The sequence below is a fragment of the Amborella trichopoda genome, chromosome 9, assembly GCF_054954075.1.
Source record: "Amborella trichopoda isolate Santa Cruz 75 chromosome 9, AtrichopodaSantaCruz75HAP2 v2.0, whole genome shotgun sequence".
NCBI classification, from domain to species: Eukaryota; Viridiplantae; Streptophyta; class Magnoliopsida; order Amborellales; family Amborellaceae; genus Amborella; species Amborella trichopoda.
In genome coordinates, this window is record NC_142344.1 from 21,410,162 (window position 1) to 21,429,220 (window position 19,059).

Consider the following 19,059-nt stretch of genomic DNA (forward strand, 5'->3'; position numbering starts at 1 on the left):
GCTTCTTAAAATGACATTTGAAAACTGCCAATCTGCACCATCTGCGAAACAGCCACCCAGTCGTGTTTCGACTCTCTGATCTGCCTCTTTGCTGAGTCGTGTTTCAACTTTCTGATTTGTTTTGGATCTTTCAGTTATCAACTCTGAATCTAAGGTCCAATTGTGCTTGTTGATCCACCGTTGATTTTTGTTGGCTCTTCCAAGTACGCCCCGTTTGATGATTGAATTTCTCGATCCTAGTTGATGATGAAGTTTTCCGTTACTCGATCATGTTTAATGATTGAGTTTTTCGTTGTTCAATACTATTGGGTGATGGAGTTTTCTGTTACTCCATCTCATGTGATGATCAGGTTTTTTTTTCGTTATTCAATTCTGTTTGTTCCATTGTTTCGGATGACTATTGATTTGCTGTTATCCGAGATACCTCTGTTCGAGGCGTCGGTTTCTAAAGATTGCTAATTTGTAGCTGCTGAAGCTTCTTTTGTTCATGCTTTGTTTTTAGGACCTGCCTTTGGTCGTCCAAACTCAAATACTCAAGTTGCTCTTCCCCCTCTTGAGTTTGAGGGGGAGTGTGGAAATTATAGAAACTTGTAATTGTTTTTTAGTACAATTTTTTTTTTTTTGTATCCCATATTAGAAAGGTATTTTATTGCATATGTTACTTTCTTTAGTAGTAACAACACCAAAAACTGAAGTTTATAATGTTTTAAATATCTAAAATTTTATGAGATCATAGATTTCCGCATCGTGCCTATACCCGCTTGTATATTTACTTCAACACCCAAATTTCAAGCGTTACGCATTTAAAAATCTTGCTAATCCAAATGATTAGAGCCATCTTCCTCACTTTTCACCATTTGTACTCCCCTATTACACTACCTGCATCATTCATCATAGAAGCCTCTGATATTAAACACTGTGCTTGTGAGGCTTCAATCAATTCTCTTTGTGGGCAGCTGCAAAACCCTGGAAACAAAACTTTAATCAAACACAGAAGCAACCAAAACCCTAAAAATAACCAGCTGAAAAACTCTAAAAAGTAACCAACCGAAAAACTTCAACCCCAAACCACATCAAGGACTTTAAACTAAACCTAAGCAACACAAACCCTTCTAATTATCAAGCTGAATAAACACGAACATCAATCTTTACTGATCTTAAGCAATTGAAACCTCATATAAGTTAAAAGGCCCCATATAAGTAAATTATAATTAAAGGGAAAAAACATATAAAAGAACAAGGAAAACGAAAAGAACAAGAAACGATACCTTGTGTTGAAGGAAGACCAAAGGGATTATTATTTTGCCCAAAAATCAAGTGGAATGAGATGAAACCAAGAGGAAGGCTGGGTATATTTCTGAGTTTACAGCTCCTAGGAGTGGAGAAATGCGTCGATTTCCATGAGAGTTTGGTACAACAAAAACGAATGATTTCTTGATCCTGAGGGACCATATGTTCGCTTGATCCCTCAGTAAAAACCACGAGAGAGTACTTGTAGTTTTGGGATTCCACGCCTCTTATGCTGAGTGATAAACTTTTCTTCGTTTTTTTGGGTGATTCAGTGGGGATGACACCCCTTTACCCATTTTAAATCGGTTTTTTGAATGTTTTAGGAGAGAGTGGAAGCTTAGAAAGTGCAGTGCCGATTTGGGCTCCTACTTTTTTTGATGAAAATGGAGGAAGAGACCTCCTCATCATGGGCCTGACAATACTATCCCCAACTTCAAGCTATAAAATTAAACATTGGATGGTTATAAATAATTATGACTGCCTTGTGCAATAAAATGTCTCATTGTATGTCTTCTTTTTATTAAAATAACTATAAGACATGAACTATTTAATATTTTACCAGTTTGATACTATTCTAATATAAACATAAGATCATGTAATTTTTATGGGCGCGGTTTGTATAGAGCCGAGGCTCTAAACAATCAAAGTCAAACACACTTTCAAATAGTGTCGAGAAATGTAGTTTCAATATTATAAATCTTTGTAATAGCCTTAAAATATATTTTCATCTTTAATTATAAAATTTAAAGATTAAAAAATACTATAGATCAAGTAGATCTATGAAATCTTGAAAATCTCAAAATTTGACGGTCCAAAATTGCATTACAAGATGCACTACTTCGAAAACTTGAAATCCATTTTTTTCTTTTGTCCATGCATCTTGTGTCGAGATGATTAATTTGGTGATATTTGGCCATCAAAACAACTTCTTCTAGTGAAAATTTTGATGTGGGTTCTAATTTGATTGTTTAGAGCGTCGGCTCTATGTAAACTTTTTTCATTTTTATAGTTGTTTTTAACTAAAATAAATAATTATAAATGAAGTGTTATATTGTTCATCTCCCATAGGTAATTGGATAATTTTTCAAAAGATATTCAAATTACACTCTCTATGTACATCATTACTTTTTTTGAAATGTTACTAACTTCTTGTTGCATAATCAGTTAAGCACAACAAAAAAGAACAATAAGAACTATATGAACAATTAAAGTTGGTGGAGTTCATCAAAATACATATTACAGACCAAATATTTAACACTTTACCGATATCGTTTTTCAAAAAAAAAAATTCAAAATACCTATTGAGTTGGAATAGAGTTGAAAATGCGTAACGTGCTGGATTGTTCAAAAGTTAGACATATTTTGCTGAATTTCCCTTAAATTTATGCTCACAGTACCTTGTTCATTCGCGTTGAAAAAAATTAAAATACAGTAAGATCTAAGCATAGAAAAACGTAAAATCCAATTTTCTTTCCAAATAATCATATATTAATTAATTCCTCCTTGGATACCAAAATTTTAGATAAACAAATCCCCTAAGTAGTTCCTTTACATGAGAGAATAAATGTATAATATGATCCTGCGAGAGCATACTAGACAAAGATTTACAAAAACCACCCTTCCCGTCGAAACTTGGGAAATATTCCGTCTTCTCTTGAGATGCCCTTTTTTTTTTATATATATATATATAGACAAATACACAAAAATAAAAATAAAAATAAATTATAGGTACCTTTACCCCAGATTTATAGAGAATATATAGTTTCCTTTCACGTATGTTAACTATATATTCCCTTTGGTAAACCCAATTATGGGGTAATTTTAGGTCCTTAAAAATTTGAGATATAACCTTCAAGACTCATAGACTAACCTCAGAAAAAAAAAACAATTGCATGGAGCTTCTTTATACACTTAAAAAGAAGAAGATTTCTCATGAACAAAGACCGTCAAATTTGTGACAACGAAAACATTGGAAAGCTTAAAATTCAAAATTTCTCATTTGAAAATGATCATTTAGATTTTTAGGTGGACCTAATATTTTCAGATTGAAAGAAGGGTGTAGTTTGCATACGGATGCATCCGTAGTTCTACATATAAGGTAGCATCTTTATATAAACTTTTTCCTAAAGTGGGTGGCCTAGAGAGTGGAAGTATGGTATGCTCCCGCGGGAGCATAGCACGCGCGCTCCTCTCAGATGCTTCTCTGAGATAAAATTATGGACGGACTGGGAAGAGAGAGTGCTCACTGTTGGAAATAGACACATGAGAATGACAGGGGTACGGTTTCGATGGGTTATGGCTTCATGGACGGTCAAGATTGTCAAGTGTTCCCCCATTTGGCCCATAAGCGCCAGCTAATAGGCCCAAGCCACCAAATAACTATTCAATTTGAACAAATTTTATAGGTTTAAAATTGCTATAACAGTCTTGATGAAATTGCAACTTTCAAAGAAAATGTATTTGTTTATTAATCAAAGTCTAAATGAGGTTTTTCCTTGATTAAGTATTATTGGCTGAGTAATTAATTAATCTTTTTCATCTTTTATTTAGTAGGTGATAAGGATTGTGTTGGAGTCCTCACCTAGTCCAGTGAGACTTGGGCTCCCAAATTATACTCTCATGTACTTCTATGGGAGCGTTATGTATAATTATTCCCCAGGGCCAACAAACTATTGAGGGGAACATTTTTTATTTAAAATTTTAAGATTCACTTAAGAATCATTGGATGGCCATACAAAAATAAAATAAATAGATTTTAAGTTATAAACACTTAGACCTGACCATGCAAAAGTTAAACAGTTTCTCTTGAGTTTTAGAGAAATTTGTTTTTAAGTATATACAAAGTATGATTTATGATAAGATGTGGTAAAGTTTTATATTAGCTGTTTATCTATTGCAACCCACTTCTTTGACCCTGGCTTAGGATAGGTTAATGGAAAGTTTAAAGTCATCCATCACCTTTATTATGGGATGGAATGTTGGACGGTCACGAAACAAGACATCCATATGATGAGTGTAGCTAAGATGCAGATATTGAGATGGATAAGTAACAATACAAGAAAGAATAGAATTTGGAATGAATACATATAATATAATTTCAGTGCATCAATAGGCGATAAGATGAAAGAACGTAGACTTAGGTGGGTTGGCCATGTGTAGCGTAGACCTAATATAATATCGGTTAGGATGTGCGATTTGTTTCCAATAGAAAGCTCTAAAATTGCAAGTTGAAGACCCAAAATGACAAAGATAGAAGCAGTGAAAAAAGATATTGTTACTTTTAATCTTGGCCTTTGATAAAATAAAAATAAAGGAAGAAGATTCATATAGTCAATACCAAATAATTAAGATAAAGCTTGGATAATGATGATGATGAAATATATATAAAAAAAATTTAAAATTTCTTTAGATTGGTGCTAGGTTGAAGATGTTACATCCTTAATTCTGGGGGCTTAAAAGCACCATGAGATTCGGTTTTACTCCAGGAGTGCATGCAGGAAATGCTTTGGGATGGATGGAGAAAATGCTCCTTTAAAGGCAAAGAATCTTTTGACCTCTAATACCTCATACATCATGAACTTAATGGGGGTATTAAAAAAAATTCACCCGGTAAGATTATGGCTGAATATTATGTTAGTCATCTAACTAATGTATCTGTCTTGATTTTCAAGGGATTTAGGATCGGAAATACGTCTCAAATGATTAGAAATCGATTTTCGCTTCTATGGATCTCTAAAAATAATGCAGAGATGGCCTTCGAATAATTAAAATAAATGATTTAAAAAGAAGCACAAAATAGACCATTTTTAATGTCCATTTTTAGATGAAAAAAGTTTATATAAAGGTGAGGTCCTGAACAATCAAATTAAAGTGCACTTCAAAAACTCATTATAAAATGTTGTTTCAATGCTAAAAAACACTCAATCTGATCATCTCGACATCAAGATATATAGACATGAGAAAAAATAGATTTCAAATCTTGAAAATAGTGCATCTTGCGATGCAATATCTAGACTATCAAATTTTTAAGATTTTAAAGTGTTAATACATCTGTTTGATCTACACTATTTTTTAACTTCAAATTTTATAATTAGAGGAAAACAATTTTTCAGGCCATCATACATATTTATGCTACTGAAACAACATATTTTAGCACTACTTGAAGGTGCGCCCTACTTTGATTCTCGGATACAAAGATATCAAATGGGATACATCAAACTGGCATATCCAGTGACCCATGTGTGGTATTTGAAATGTCTTCCCAGTTATATCGTGAATATTTCAGATAGACATCTTAAAGAATTAGAAAGCCTAGTATACTGCGATGTGTGATTTGATCAAAATTACAATTCTACAGGTTCAAAATGAAAATTTCTCATCTCGTTCAATCTAATTGGGATGCCTTCAGCTCTAACATATCTCCTAGGAGAAGTAACATGAAGCTCATAATTAGGGGTCTATTCAATACTTCCAAATGAAAGAGGAATTGATCCATAGTCGATTCCGTAGCGGATCAATCAATAGGGAATTCTAATTGTACCCGTAAAAAAAAGTCTTTCGTAGAACTAGAACCAGCCATTGTATTTCTTTTAGTTTAAAAAGATGTTTTGTTCAAATAAGCAGATATTACGATTGTTCCGTGCTTTGGCCTTATGCAAACCACACTCGTTTTGGATTTATGATCATAGTGGTTGAGAAGACAAACTTATACCAATGTCATTTCTAAGATAGGCTCACTATGACAGGCACGTCCCCTTGTGCACAAAATTCATACCCTTAAGATGAGCATATGATTTTTTTTATTTTTTATTATTTTTTAATAATAACACACCAAAAAGCTTGTCAAAATACATTTAAATTTTTAACAATGTAACCATGTATCCTTTGTCAAATATTCCAACTCATGGTCATATACATTCTAATGGACATTTGAATTAAATAACAAATATTTTAATAAATTTCCCAAATTATTACATACATTCATAAGAGGAATGGCCAATAATTTACATAAACAAAATAAATTTCATAAGATTAAATAGCGTTAGCCTCTTTGGAAAGTCCTCCACTTTTTTTTCTCTCTCCAAGTTTGTGATTTTTAGAGGGTTCATGTATCTAGAACTTTAGAGAGAGAGAGATGATGCATGATTCAAGAGAGAAGAGCGAAACAGAGATTTGGGTCATGATGTAGAGAGAGAGAGAGTAGAGTTTTGATGGGGACAGATTTGATGTTCTGATTAGAGAGAAGGGAGTGAAAGTTTTGATGCCATGACATCATGGTTTTTTTGGGAGAGAGTTTTTTATTTCGTGATTATTTTAGAGGGAGAGTTTCGATTTAACGATGTCTAATTAGATGGGTACAATACATGAGGAAGTTTAGTCCCACATCTACCTTACTGAAAATCATTGATTAGTTTATAGGAGTAGGGTTTCGCACGCTTAGCCGACTCTAGGTAGACCTCCGATAGAGTTGGAACGAGGCGAGGTGGATTAAAATTGCTCTACACGAAAGATGATACGTTCAACTCAACAACTAGTTGAACTGATTTGATTTTTTTCATATTTTACTTTTGACCTTTTTATTATATATATATATATATATTTTTTTTTTTCATATTTCACTTTTTACCCGACAAATCGCCCAAAATTTTTTTGTTTTGGAAATTTTTCTTTTCATGTTTCACTTTTGAGAAATAATCCTATTTTTAATTATTTTCATATTTTAGTTTTGACCCGAGAAATAGTCCAATACTTTTTGTTTTGAAATTTTTTTTTCATATTTCACTTTTGACGTTCCTATTATATTTCACTATTTTTCTTTCATATTTCACTTTTTACCCGAGAAATGGTCCAAAAAAAAATTTTTTGGAAATTTTTTTTTTTTCATATTTCACTTTTGACTTCCTTATTATATTTCACTTTTGAGAAGTAATCCTATTATTAACACTAGTAACATTGCATTACAGGTGATATTTATTATTAATAATTGAAACATATTTATCATTGAAAAATATTTTTAAAGTTTATATTATCTATTTTTCTTTTTTTCTAGGTTTTTTATTTTTTATTTTTTTAATTACTTTTTTGGAGATCAAAATTAATTATAATTATAAGATTCAAACAAAACATATATGATTTTTTACCAATATCTAATTTTAATAATTATTAAAGAAATATATGTCTAAAGAAATCGTACTTAACTTGAGGGAATCAAATATAATTTATAAATATAATATTCTAATAAGAATAAGTTATTCTCACTTAAATTTAATTTGTTTTTTATTATAATTATAATCACAATACACGAGGAAGTTTAGTCCCATATCTACGTTACTGAAAATCATTGGATACTTTATAACAGTAGGGTTTTGCATATTACCTCGTCTTTCAAGAGACATCTGATAAAATTGGAACGATACAGAGAAGATTAGAATGGCCCTGCGCAAGGATGACACGTACAAATCAAGAATTAGTTCAACAATTTTTTTTTTTTCATATTTCACTTTCGACCTTCCTATTATATTTCACTATTTTTGTTTTTATTTTTATTTTTTCATATTTCACTTTTAACTTGACAAATGGCCCAAATTTTTTTTGTTTTGGAATATATTTTTTTTATGTTTCATTGAGAAGTAATCCTATTTTTAATTATTTTCATATTTCAGTTTTGACCCGGGAAATAGTCCAATACTTTTTGTTTTGGAATTTTATTTTCATATTTCACTTTTGACCTTCCTATTATATTTCACTATTTTTTTTTTTTCATATTTCATTTTTTACTCGAGAAATGATCCAAATTTTTTTTTTTTTGAATTTTTTTTTTTTTTTTTTTTTTTCATATTTCACTTTTGACCTCCTTATTATATTTCACTTTTGAGAAGTAATCCTATTATTAACACTAGTAACATTGCGTTACAGGTGATATTTATTTTTAATAATTGGAACATATTTATCATTGAAAAATATTTTTAAGGTTTATATTCTCTATTTTTCTTTTTTTCTAGGTTTTTTATTTTCATTTTTTATTTTTTTAATTGCTTATTTGTGGATCAAAGTTAATTATAATTATAAGATTCAAACAAAAAATATATGATTTTTTTACCAATATCTAATTTTAATAATTATTAAAGAAATATATGTATAAAGAAATCGTACTTAACTTGAGGGAATCAAAGATAAATTATAAATATAATATTCTACTAAGAATAAGTTATTCTCACTTAAATTTAATTTGTGTTTTATTATAATTATAATCACATTACATTATTTTAAATATTAAAAAATAATAATTACAAATATAATATGAGTAATGATCTTATGAGACCCTCCCACTTGAATTTTCTAGATATCTGTGCCAAATTTAATAATGATCCTTTAAATTCCTACACACATGGATGTGGGGAGGGTACTCATATAATATATCATATTTATTATCCAATAATGAATATAAAGAGGAGAGAGAGTATTGTTATAATTATCGAATCTAATCTAATAAAAATAAATTATTCTTACTAATACCTACTATATTGTTTTTACCAATATGTAATTTTTATAATTATTATAGAAATATATTTGTATAGAAATCGTACTTAAACTTGTGAGAATAAAAAGAATTATAAATATAATATTCTACTAAGAATAAATTGTTCTCACTTAAATTTAATTTATTATTGATTATAATTATAATTATATTATTTTATCATTTATTATAATCATAATTACATTACATTATTTTATAATTGATTATTATAAAATAATAATTGTAAATATAATATCTATCATATTTATTGTCCAATCATGAAGATAAATACGAGAGAGCGAGTACGCATGAAAAACTAATAATTTTTAAACAGTTTTTTTTAAAATAATATAATAATTACAATTATAAAATCTAAATATAACTATCACATTCTAATAAAAGTAGATTATTCTTACTAATACCTACTTTTTACAATTATTATAGAAATATAATACAAAAAACTCATCCAAAACATAGTAATTTACTGATTTCCTAAATTCAAATCCTACACAATTGGAACTTTAAACCACAAAAGCCATAGAGAGCAACTCTCTCTAAGAGAAGGTCATCATCATTCAAGACTCAAAGTCTTTGACACTCTGACATGATCTGGTAATATAACCACCATTCATTTCATACAATCACATAAAGAAGAAAAGTAGCTACCTATATTTGAGATCTAGTTAAGAAACAATTTAAGACAAAAATTCCATGGCATTAGATACAACTAGGAAGCTCACAAAGACATAAGAATATGAAATATTAAGGAACATAACCTAAGTCTTAAATACTTGCAAGTTATAGAGGACTAACATAAAATGTTATTGGGTGAGCACAAATATTTAACATTAAGAATGAGCAAAAAATTTATGCAATATAAGTTGCATTACTTAGTATCAAGTCCAATTTGGATGGGTAGGTCGCAATCAAATTGATGGTTTCCGATGCAGCACGTTGGAGCTTTAAATCATAGGTGTCGAGATAGCAACCAAAAATGTTCTTTACCTACAATGAAATAGAGAATAAGAAATCAGTAGAGAGGGAGAGAATTTAGAAAACCATAGAGAAAAAAGAGAGAAATATAAGGCGATCATATAAATAAGAGAGAGAACAATGAAATACAGAACGAAAAAGTAGTAGATAGGGAGAGAATTAGAGAAAATAGTAGAGAGAGATGAGAGATATTAAAGACAATCATATAAGGAAAAAATTTATATAAAGATGCTACTTTATAATGTTGAACTACGGATGCCCCTAAAAAATCCATCGGAAAAAGTAGTTTTAATGTTGATTGATCATCTTGACTTCGAGATGTATGACTATGAAAAATAAAAAGATTATAAGTCTAAAAAATAGTGCATTTTACAATAGATTAGCTACACCATCCATTTTCAAGATTTTCATATGTTTATAGATCTACTTGATTTTAACCATTTTTAAAATTTAAAATTTTATAATTAGATATAAAAATAGATTTTGAGATAATCCTAATAACATGTTACATCAAAATTATATACGATGATAAAATTTGAAGGGCACTGTACCTCTACACCTACGTAAGCGTCTATATGCCAACTGCATCCATCATATAAATATGAGGGAGGCAGTGGGTGACACATCTTAGGAGGGAGATATATTTTTAAAATCCCATATAAATAAGAAGAGGAAAATTATACTTATCTCTATAAAAAAAAAGTATGGGATTTGATGCGTGGAGAGAAAGAGATTTAATATGCGGGGAGAGAGGGAGAGAGATGCGTGGAGAGAGAGGGGGAGAGAGATGCGTTGAGAGAGAGGGGGAGAGAGATTTTAGAAAAGAGGGAGTAAGAAATATAAAAAAACTATAGAGAGAGAGAGATAAATTTTAAAAAAGAGAAAAAAAATTATGAGGGAGAGAGTGAAAATTAGGAGAGAGGAGATTATAGGAAAGAATATCTAATATAAATTTGAAAATCATGTTTATCTCTTACTAAAAATGAATTTCACCATCTATTAATTCTCTCTATTAAAAAAGAGAGAGGGAGAGAGAGCATGTATAATTCTCTCCATTCCAAAGTCCGTATTTATATTACTTTTTAAGCAAATGCTAATAATATTACGTATTTTTTCATGACCGTTTATTTGTATATTTTGGTAGAACCACCCCATTTTAATATTCATCTTTAAAAAGGATGTTAATAGCTTCGGGGACGCAAATATAGAATTTCGTCCCTGGTGCTAGCTACAATTTTCTATATTTCATATCACGTGATACGCCATAATAATAGTTTTATGTAGGTGCTCAATACATGATTGAGAAGTGTCCACTTCTAAGATTTCAATGTCATACAACTACTAAAAATAAAATTGAAAAGTAAAATGTAATCGTAACCATTTTTTTCCTTATATCTAATCTTGACCGACCGAGGTTGCCTATGCAATAGGCAAATTAAATTTGCTACTTCAATATTTAACGAAAACTCTTGGGGGAAAATTTTCATTAAAAAAATAGCATTTAAGGCGTTGATCCATATTTTTGGGTGCATTACGCTAAGGTCTAATGCTTGGGTGGTGGTGGTTTTTTTCTCCTCCATGTTTGGCTTATGGGTCCTATGTTCTCAACATCGGATAGATAGAATATTTTGGTTTTATTTTTTTGGTTTTAGTAGTAGAGATATTTTGTTAGATATTTGGGATTTTTTCAAGTCTGAAACATTGGACAATCCTAAACTTGCGTAGTCCAATGTCCAAAACATTGGACAACCCTATTATAAGTTATTACCCCTAGTTTGGGTCGGTCCAATGGAGGTGCGCCTTAATTGCATGGTTCAAGGTTGCAACTTAAATATTGAACTCGTCAATTTTTTTTTCGTTTGGAGCAGTCTGATGTTGATAACATAGATAGCTGTTAAGCCTATCTTTTAATTAGATTTATTTTGAGTGATCGGATATTAAAAAAGAGAAAAATTACATATATATTCATTATTTTAAGTGTTACTACAATTTCACCTAAAATTTAACGTTAGTATTGCTCTACCCATTTTATATCCGTTATTACAATATTTTGTCAAAATTTTTAAAAATGACCAAATTTGAGATAGTTATTTTTTTCTATTTTCCTTAATAAAGATGCCCAAAAAGTAATTTTTATTAATTTTCATTTTTTTTAAAGAGAAATAACACTGAAAAAATCAATTCAACTTTTCAAGTTGGATTAAGGTCCTAAATCTCCATCTACTTTTGAATTACTGGGCGCCATGTCTTTTTTACTTTGGTATTTCTCAAATATAAAAAAAAACAAGATAAAAGAAACCCAATTTGTAACAGAATGATTTATTACCAATATATTGCAATGGGAAAGTATAGAATGCGACAATTACCTTTAGTACATGGTGGTTACAATTGATATTGACTATTGGATGTAAAATTGGATTGCTGCATTTATTTCATTGACCAAGCTCAAAGTTCAAAATAAAATTTTTCAAACTTTGTGACGCACCCAGTAATTGTGACATTTTTGTACAAAAGATAAATGGTCTCATTGTATATTATTCTTTTTTTTTTTTATGTTTTTTCTTTTTGGGTAATTCATTGGGGAAGATAGACCCCTATCCATTTTTTTCAATGAATTAGGGAGTTACATTTTGAAGGTGTTAATTGGGGGGTGTCAGCGGTAGGAATGGATACCATGATATGATACCATTTATTTCAAAATATATATTTTGAAATTTGAGTTTTCAACATTTAGATCTCACCATTTCAAAATGGCATGATCATTCAATCTCAAGACATCTTTTTTACCTTTTCTTTTTTTGTGTAATTCAATGGGGAAGCAGGCCCCTATCTATTTTTTAAGTAGATTAAGAGTTAGCTTTTTGAAGGTGTTAGTTGGGATGGTGTTAGTGGTGGAAATGAAGTTAGTAGATGGTGTTAGTGGTGGGAATGAAAACCACAATGTGGTGACTAGGGTGTGGGATGCTACCACCAAGACCTAGCCGTTTCGCAAACAAATGAATTGCATGAAATTATTATATTTGGTCCAAGCCTTTTGAAATGTTAAGGGTGGGAATGGAGGGTAGGACAATATGTTTTTCAAGTGCATAAAGGGGACAATCACGAATTTCTTTTTATCGAGGTTAATCTATTAGCCGAAGAGATTACATCCCCAAATTTTACGGCCCTAAAATGAATTCTAAGTGGGATTAATTTGGTAAATCTCTTTGTATTAGGTTAGAAAATGGATATATTGATAATTCAAATTACTACATCTACCAAAAAAGATCATCGTCATATCCTGATTCTAATTTCAAGAAAGAGATGGGGTTTTACTGATTAACCTACTTCCAAGCAGGTAGCCGGTGACCCACAAGAACTTTGTTACAATCTATTAAAAATCTCTCTCTCTACACGAGCAGTTCTCTCTCATAAAAATGGCGAGTTAGAGTTCTCTCTCTACCAAGCCAGGAAAAACCAAGACAAATCTCCTCCGCCTTCCCTGCACGAGTTTCTCTCCCTCTACGCGACCAGGGATGAGTTCTCTCTCTAAAAACTAGGATAATAAAAAAAGAAAACAACTTTTTCTCTCTCTAAATATCATGGCAGAGGAGGCGTGGAAGTTCTCTCTTTAGAAGAGCAGCTCTCTTACAATAGCCATGCAAGGCATACAGGAGCTGTCGCTCTAAAAACCAAGGGAAATGAGAAAAGCAATATCTTTCTGTCTACAAACCAGGGCAAAGAAAAAAAGTGAATCTCTTTCTTTCAAAAAACTAGGGCAAAGAAAAAAAGTGAATCTCTTTCTTTCAAAAAACTAGGGCAAATGTATTCTCTATCTCTATCTTAATATTATGATTTCTTTCTTTAGTTTCAATGAATTACTAATCTGTGAAATGGAAACACGCAAGGTTCATGTGCCTTCTTCTTCGGTAGAGCCACAGATATTCGAGAGAGATGTACCTTCCTCTCTATAAATTGTACACGAGCAAGACATAAATTTTGGGTAAAAAAATAATTATTTTTCTTTATAACATATAAAACCTACTCATGATATTTGCAATGGGTATTCTTAAAAAAAAGGGTTATAACTAGTGGGTTGTGGATCTCTTTTTTTTTTAAATTTTTTATGTTGTGGATTTTTTGAGTTTCCAAAAAGAGAAACTACCAGTTGCAGCTTAGCTGATTTTGAATGGCAAAGTATCGGTTGTTGCTTGGAATTTTTGTAGGTTCTCCAAGTGCCTTACAGTAGAGGTTCAAGAAGGATGAGTTGCTATCAATTCTATTGCTGAGAAAGACAGTGCGTTACCGTAGAGGTCCAAGAAGGATGGGTTACTATGAATTCAGAATTCTACTACCGAGCTAGGCAAGGTCTTTTTTTGAAGAAACTGAGCAAGACAATGTCATATGTCAATCCATTGTTAAGGATATCTTGTGTTTTGGTTGCTTCTTAATTTGTAGTGGATGATTATCATCAATAGAAATTTGGTTTTATGCTTTCTATGTGCCAAAATTTCCTTGGCATTCTTCTTGTTGATGTGTTTGTGGGTATTTGTGTGAGAGAGAGAGAGATGAGCAAAGAACTAGTTGTTGATGTGTATTTGAGAGAGAGAGAGATGAGCAAAGAACTAGTTGTTGATGTGTATTTGAGAGAGAGAGAGTTGCCGAATGCCCTTTGTATGGCCCTTCAAGGGCCATTGTGCATAAGTACTTACGCCTTTTGCACTGATAATCATTAATTTGGCGCTTGGCATGAAATTGGATGTTTGTCATGGTGACATTTCTCATATTGTTGGATCTCTTGGTGGCTGCATCAACATGAAATCCAATGCCCACGATGCTGCAACCAAACCTGGCCAAACTTGACGGCATCTCATTTGCCATTCCAATCCCCTGATTGTTCAGTGCCCAAAATTTACAAGGAAACACGCAAATGAAGAAACCAATGAATTTTGTGCTTTGCTAATATTCCCTAATGCCTCTTTTAAACAACATAAATCCCAAATCTTGTATGCAACTTCTAAATCGATATATAATAATTTGAACAAATCAAATCAGGCTTTGTTATTCATAACACAAGTAGTTCATCAACTTTGCACAAACTAATTACCAAGAGCACAGATTGCATTAAATGAAATATATAAATGTCTAGGAAAAGAAAGAGACGTAAAGTGATCTACATTTGTGGAGATGTAATAAAACATATGACCACTCTTTTTATAAGGAGAAGAAAGGCCGGTCTGAATACCACGTGACTATACTTATCATAGTAAGTTTCACAAATACAAAAAAAATGACGCCATGAAACAATAATGTAGGTAACTAGCTTGCAAATATATGCTATGGAGAAACCAATTAGTAGCTCCCACAATAAAAGGAAAATCCATCCCCACATAGGCTACTGCTCTTTTTTTTTTTTAATGTGTTCATTGTTGTAATAATATAAAGACTAAACCAACTACAAGTGTTAGGCAGCCCACTAATAGGTTGTTGTATGCAAAAACCCGTAAAGGGGCTCAACAAATGTTTTACATCCAAAATATAAACAACATATTAATATACGAAAAATGGGGGACCATGTGCTCAAAATGTTGCCACAAATCCCCTATTTGTTGTCTTATGTTGCTCCCTATTTAGCGAGAACGTCGGATGGTGAGTTGGGCTATATGTTGTGGTTGTATCAAGCTGCATGTAAAGAGTAAAAATAATCATCACCAAGCAAAACTAATAATAAATTATCATTAAAGGGCTCCAAATTTTATGGCCAAAATAAATCACAGATATATAGAAAAATTGATCATGTGAAACAAAAGACATTTATCTAGCTTGCATGTATGTCATTGGGAAGAGTACCATAATATTTAAAGCTATCCTATTATGACATTTAGTATGATATTTAACTTGCTTGCAAGTATATCCATCTATTCTCTTTTCTTCTCTATAGAGAACTTCAGAATTTGAACTCCAATTAGAGTCATACATGTTTAGTAAAAGAAAAAGGCTAGAGTATGTATCTAGAAAAAAAGAAGCAAAGATGATCTTAGTAATATAAAGAAAACGATGTTTTTCCTCGATGAATTGAAACCTACAAAAGCAACATCACAATAGAAAATCTAGGTGACCAAATTTAATTATCATAAGGTAGAAAAAATTTAAGCAAAAGGATAGCAAATCTTCCATTATCAAGAATAAAAACTGTACCGCTAGAAAAACCTCCTAACTTCAACCCAAGAGATATTTCTCGACATTGTATCGTTCATTTTACATTAAGCCCATTTCACTTGCAGTAGAAGTTATTGTTGTGCGCGGAAGCTCTAAACCTAACAGGTTGATTTTTGGCAAATAAAATACGAGAAAAAGAATCGACAAAAAAAAAAGCAACAAAAATAAGGTAGGAAATAAACAACATAAAAAAGAACAACAGGATTTACGTGGTTTGTCACAATTGTGACTACATCCATTCGCGAAGATGATCAATGTTTTTCATTAAATCAAAGAAAGAAAATTACAAGGCAATTTACTTGAGAGAACTAGAGATTTAGTCTCCCACAAAATCAAATTTTCTCTTTCTGCAAAACCCCCAAAAGTTTCCCTCTATTTTTCTCTTTGCACTCTCTCTCTATAAGAGATGACCACCCAAAAGTGCACCTATGTATGGCCTACTTTTCCACAAATGCTTTTTTTCTTTTGAAAAACATCTTTTTTTTTAGAGAGAATAAAGCCCCAAAAAACAAGTAGGTCAAACCAATTTCAACTTTCATAACTTTATTAACAAGAAACTTTATCTCTATCTATATGGATCTAAGGCTCTATCCTAATACAAGTAGGATTTATCCATAAACTTAGATCCTAAATAATATGCTCTTTTCAAATAAATAGAAAACCTAAATTAAAGGAAACCAATCCCTTAAAATTAGGGATTCAATAATTCAAGATAAATATCAACAAATCTCCACCTTAGCTTGAATTCCAAAAGAAATTCTCATCAACTATCTTCTCCACACACGTCCTCATAGGCACTTAGTTGGGCAACACATTAGTCAAGTCCAAACATAGCTTGAACTTCTATAATGGAATCGACTTTGTCAACATATCTGCAACATTATTATTGGTTTCAATCTTAAGCAACAAGATATCACCTTCAGTTATGATTTCACGAATAAAATGCTATCTGACATCAATATGCTTCATCATTGCATGATATACTTGGTTCTTTGCCAAATATATTGTACTTTGATTGTGACAATAAATAACAGTCCCATCCTGTCGTAGGCCCAAATCACTTGCAAGCCCTCTAAGCCAAATGGCTTCTTTTACTGCCTCATTAACAATTATGTATTCTGCTTCAGTCACCAATAAGGCAACAACGGTTTGAAGCATCGACTTCCAACTGATTGAAGTTCCTACAAGTATAAACACATAACATGTAGTAGATCTCCTACAGTCTAAATCATATGTAAAGTCAGCATCAATATAAGCAACAATCTTATCACCAAACTTGCTATCTCTATCAAACGTCAGACCTACATCTGATGTACCATTTAGGTAATGCAGAATCCAGTTTACGACATGTCAATGCTCCTTTCCTGGATTAGCCATATAAGTGCTAACAACACTAACGACATGAGAAATATCTGGTCGAGTGCAAACCATTGCATGCATGAGACTTCCAACTGCACTCGCATATGGAATACATGACATGTATTCCTTTTAAGCATCTGAACTTGGAGATAATGTTGCCGACAATTTGAAATGTACAGCAAGAGGAATACCCATGGGCTTCGAATTTTCCATCTTGAATCTAATGAGGACCTTCTTAATGTACTCTTTCTGAGATAACCACAATTTATGTAACTTTTGATCTCTATGAATCTCCATACCCAAAATTTTCTTTGCTGAACCTAAATCTTTCATTTCAAATTCTCTAGCAAGTTGAGTGTTCAATTTACTGATTTCTAAAGAACTATTTGCAGCAATAAGCATGTCATCCACATAAAGCAATAATAGATGAACGAACCATTAGTAAATTTATTAAAATAGACACAATTGTTATACTTTCTTTTGACATACCCTTGTCCAATCATGAATGTGTCAAACCGTTTGTACCACTGCCTAGGAATTTGCTTTAGGTCGTACAACGACTTCTTCAACTTGCAGACATGGTCCTCCTTTCCTTTGATAACAAACCTTTCTGGCTGAGTCACGTAAATATGTTCTTCTAACTCTCCATGAAGGAATGCAGTCTTGACATCAAGCTGCTCTAATTCCAAATCAAACAATGCAACCTTAGTTAGTAAAACCCAAATAGAAGTGTGCTTCACAACAGGAGAGAAAATATCATTATAGTCAACACCTTCTTTCTGCGCATAGCCTTTTGCAACCAAACGTGCTTTAAATTGATCACCACCAGTCTTAAGTGACCCATCTTTCTTCTTATAAACCCACTTACAACCAATGATTCTCTTGCCTTTAGGCACCTTCACAAGATCCGAAGTACGATTCTTTTGAAAAGATTTCATTTATTTATCCATGGCTTCACTCCACCTGTTACTGTCACTATCATGTGTAGCTTCTTTAAAAGTGGATAGCTCTTGACTTGTGGCAACCAATGCATAAGCCTCCATGTCCTCAAAACTGTATCGCACAACTGACTTTAAAAAATATTCTTTCTCTTTCCAAACTGAGGCTCTTCCTCAAGTGGAGTAGATTTAATGACCTTCTCATGGTCAACATCTTCCTCCACTCTCTCACAAGGAATTTCTAGCACATTATTTGGAGTATTTTCTAGAGTTGTGAACTCCACCTCCACTGTATCACTGCTGCAACAATTTTCCTTTTCAGCACCCTTCTGAATGTGCTTAAACATGACATACTCAATGAATTTGACATCACAACTGACAATAAACTTAAGCGACGTAGGATCTGGGCACCACATTCTATTGCCCTTAAGCCCATACGCATAACCAAGGAAAATATACTTCTTTGATCTTAGACTCAACTTATCATCATTCACATGAACATAAGCATGATAACAAAAAATTCTTAAATGAAAATAAACAGCAAGTTTACCAAACCATACATCTTCTAGTGTTTTGTAACCATACCTCTTCAATGTGTAAATCCACACCTTCTTAGATAAATCATCTATGAAGGAAACAATTGTGACTACATCCACGAGCGAAGACAATCGAAGTTTTTCATTAAATCAAAAAAAGAAAATTACAAAGTACCTTACTTGAGAGAACTCGAGACTCAATATCCCATACAACCTTATTCTCTATAAG

The 19,059-nt window shown here is 31.8% G+C and overlaps 1 protein-coding gene and 1 non-coding gene across 13 annotated transcripts in view; one reads left to right on the forward strand and one right to left on the reverse strand.

Annotated features, from left to right (window-relative positions):
• The first annotated feature begins 7,669 nt into the window (after positions 1-7,669).
• LOC148780449 (U6 spliceosomal RNA) lies at positions 7,670-7,771 on the forward strand. Its single transcript, XR_016041810.1, has one exon. It is a non-coding gene; the product is annotated as a U6 spliceosomal RNA (small nuclear RNA).
• A 7,197-nt stretch (positions 7,772-14,968) lies between these two features.
• LOC18436434 (uncharacterized) overlaps positions 14,969-19,059 on the reverse strand; it is a 68,158-nt gene continuing 64,067 nt past the window's right edge. For all 12 annotated transcript variants that reach the window (XR_016040717.1, XR_016040716.1, XR_016040711.1 and 9 more), the window contains one exon: positions 14,969-15,460. The gene's annotated coding sequence lies outside the window, so the exon portion shown is untranslated. The remainder of the gene's footprint in view (positions 15,461-19,059) is intronic.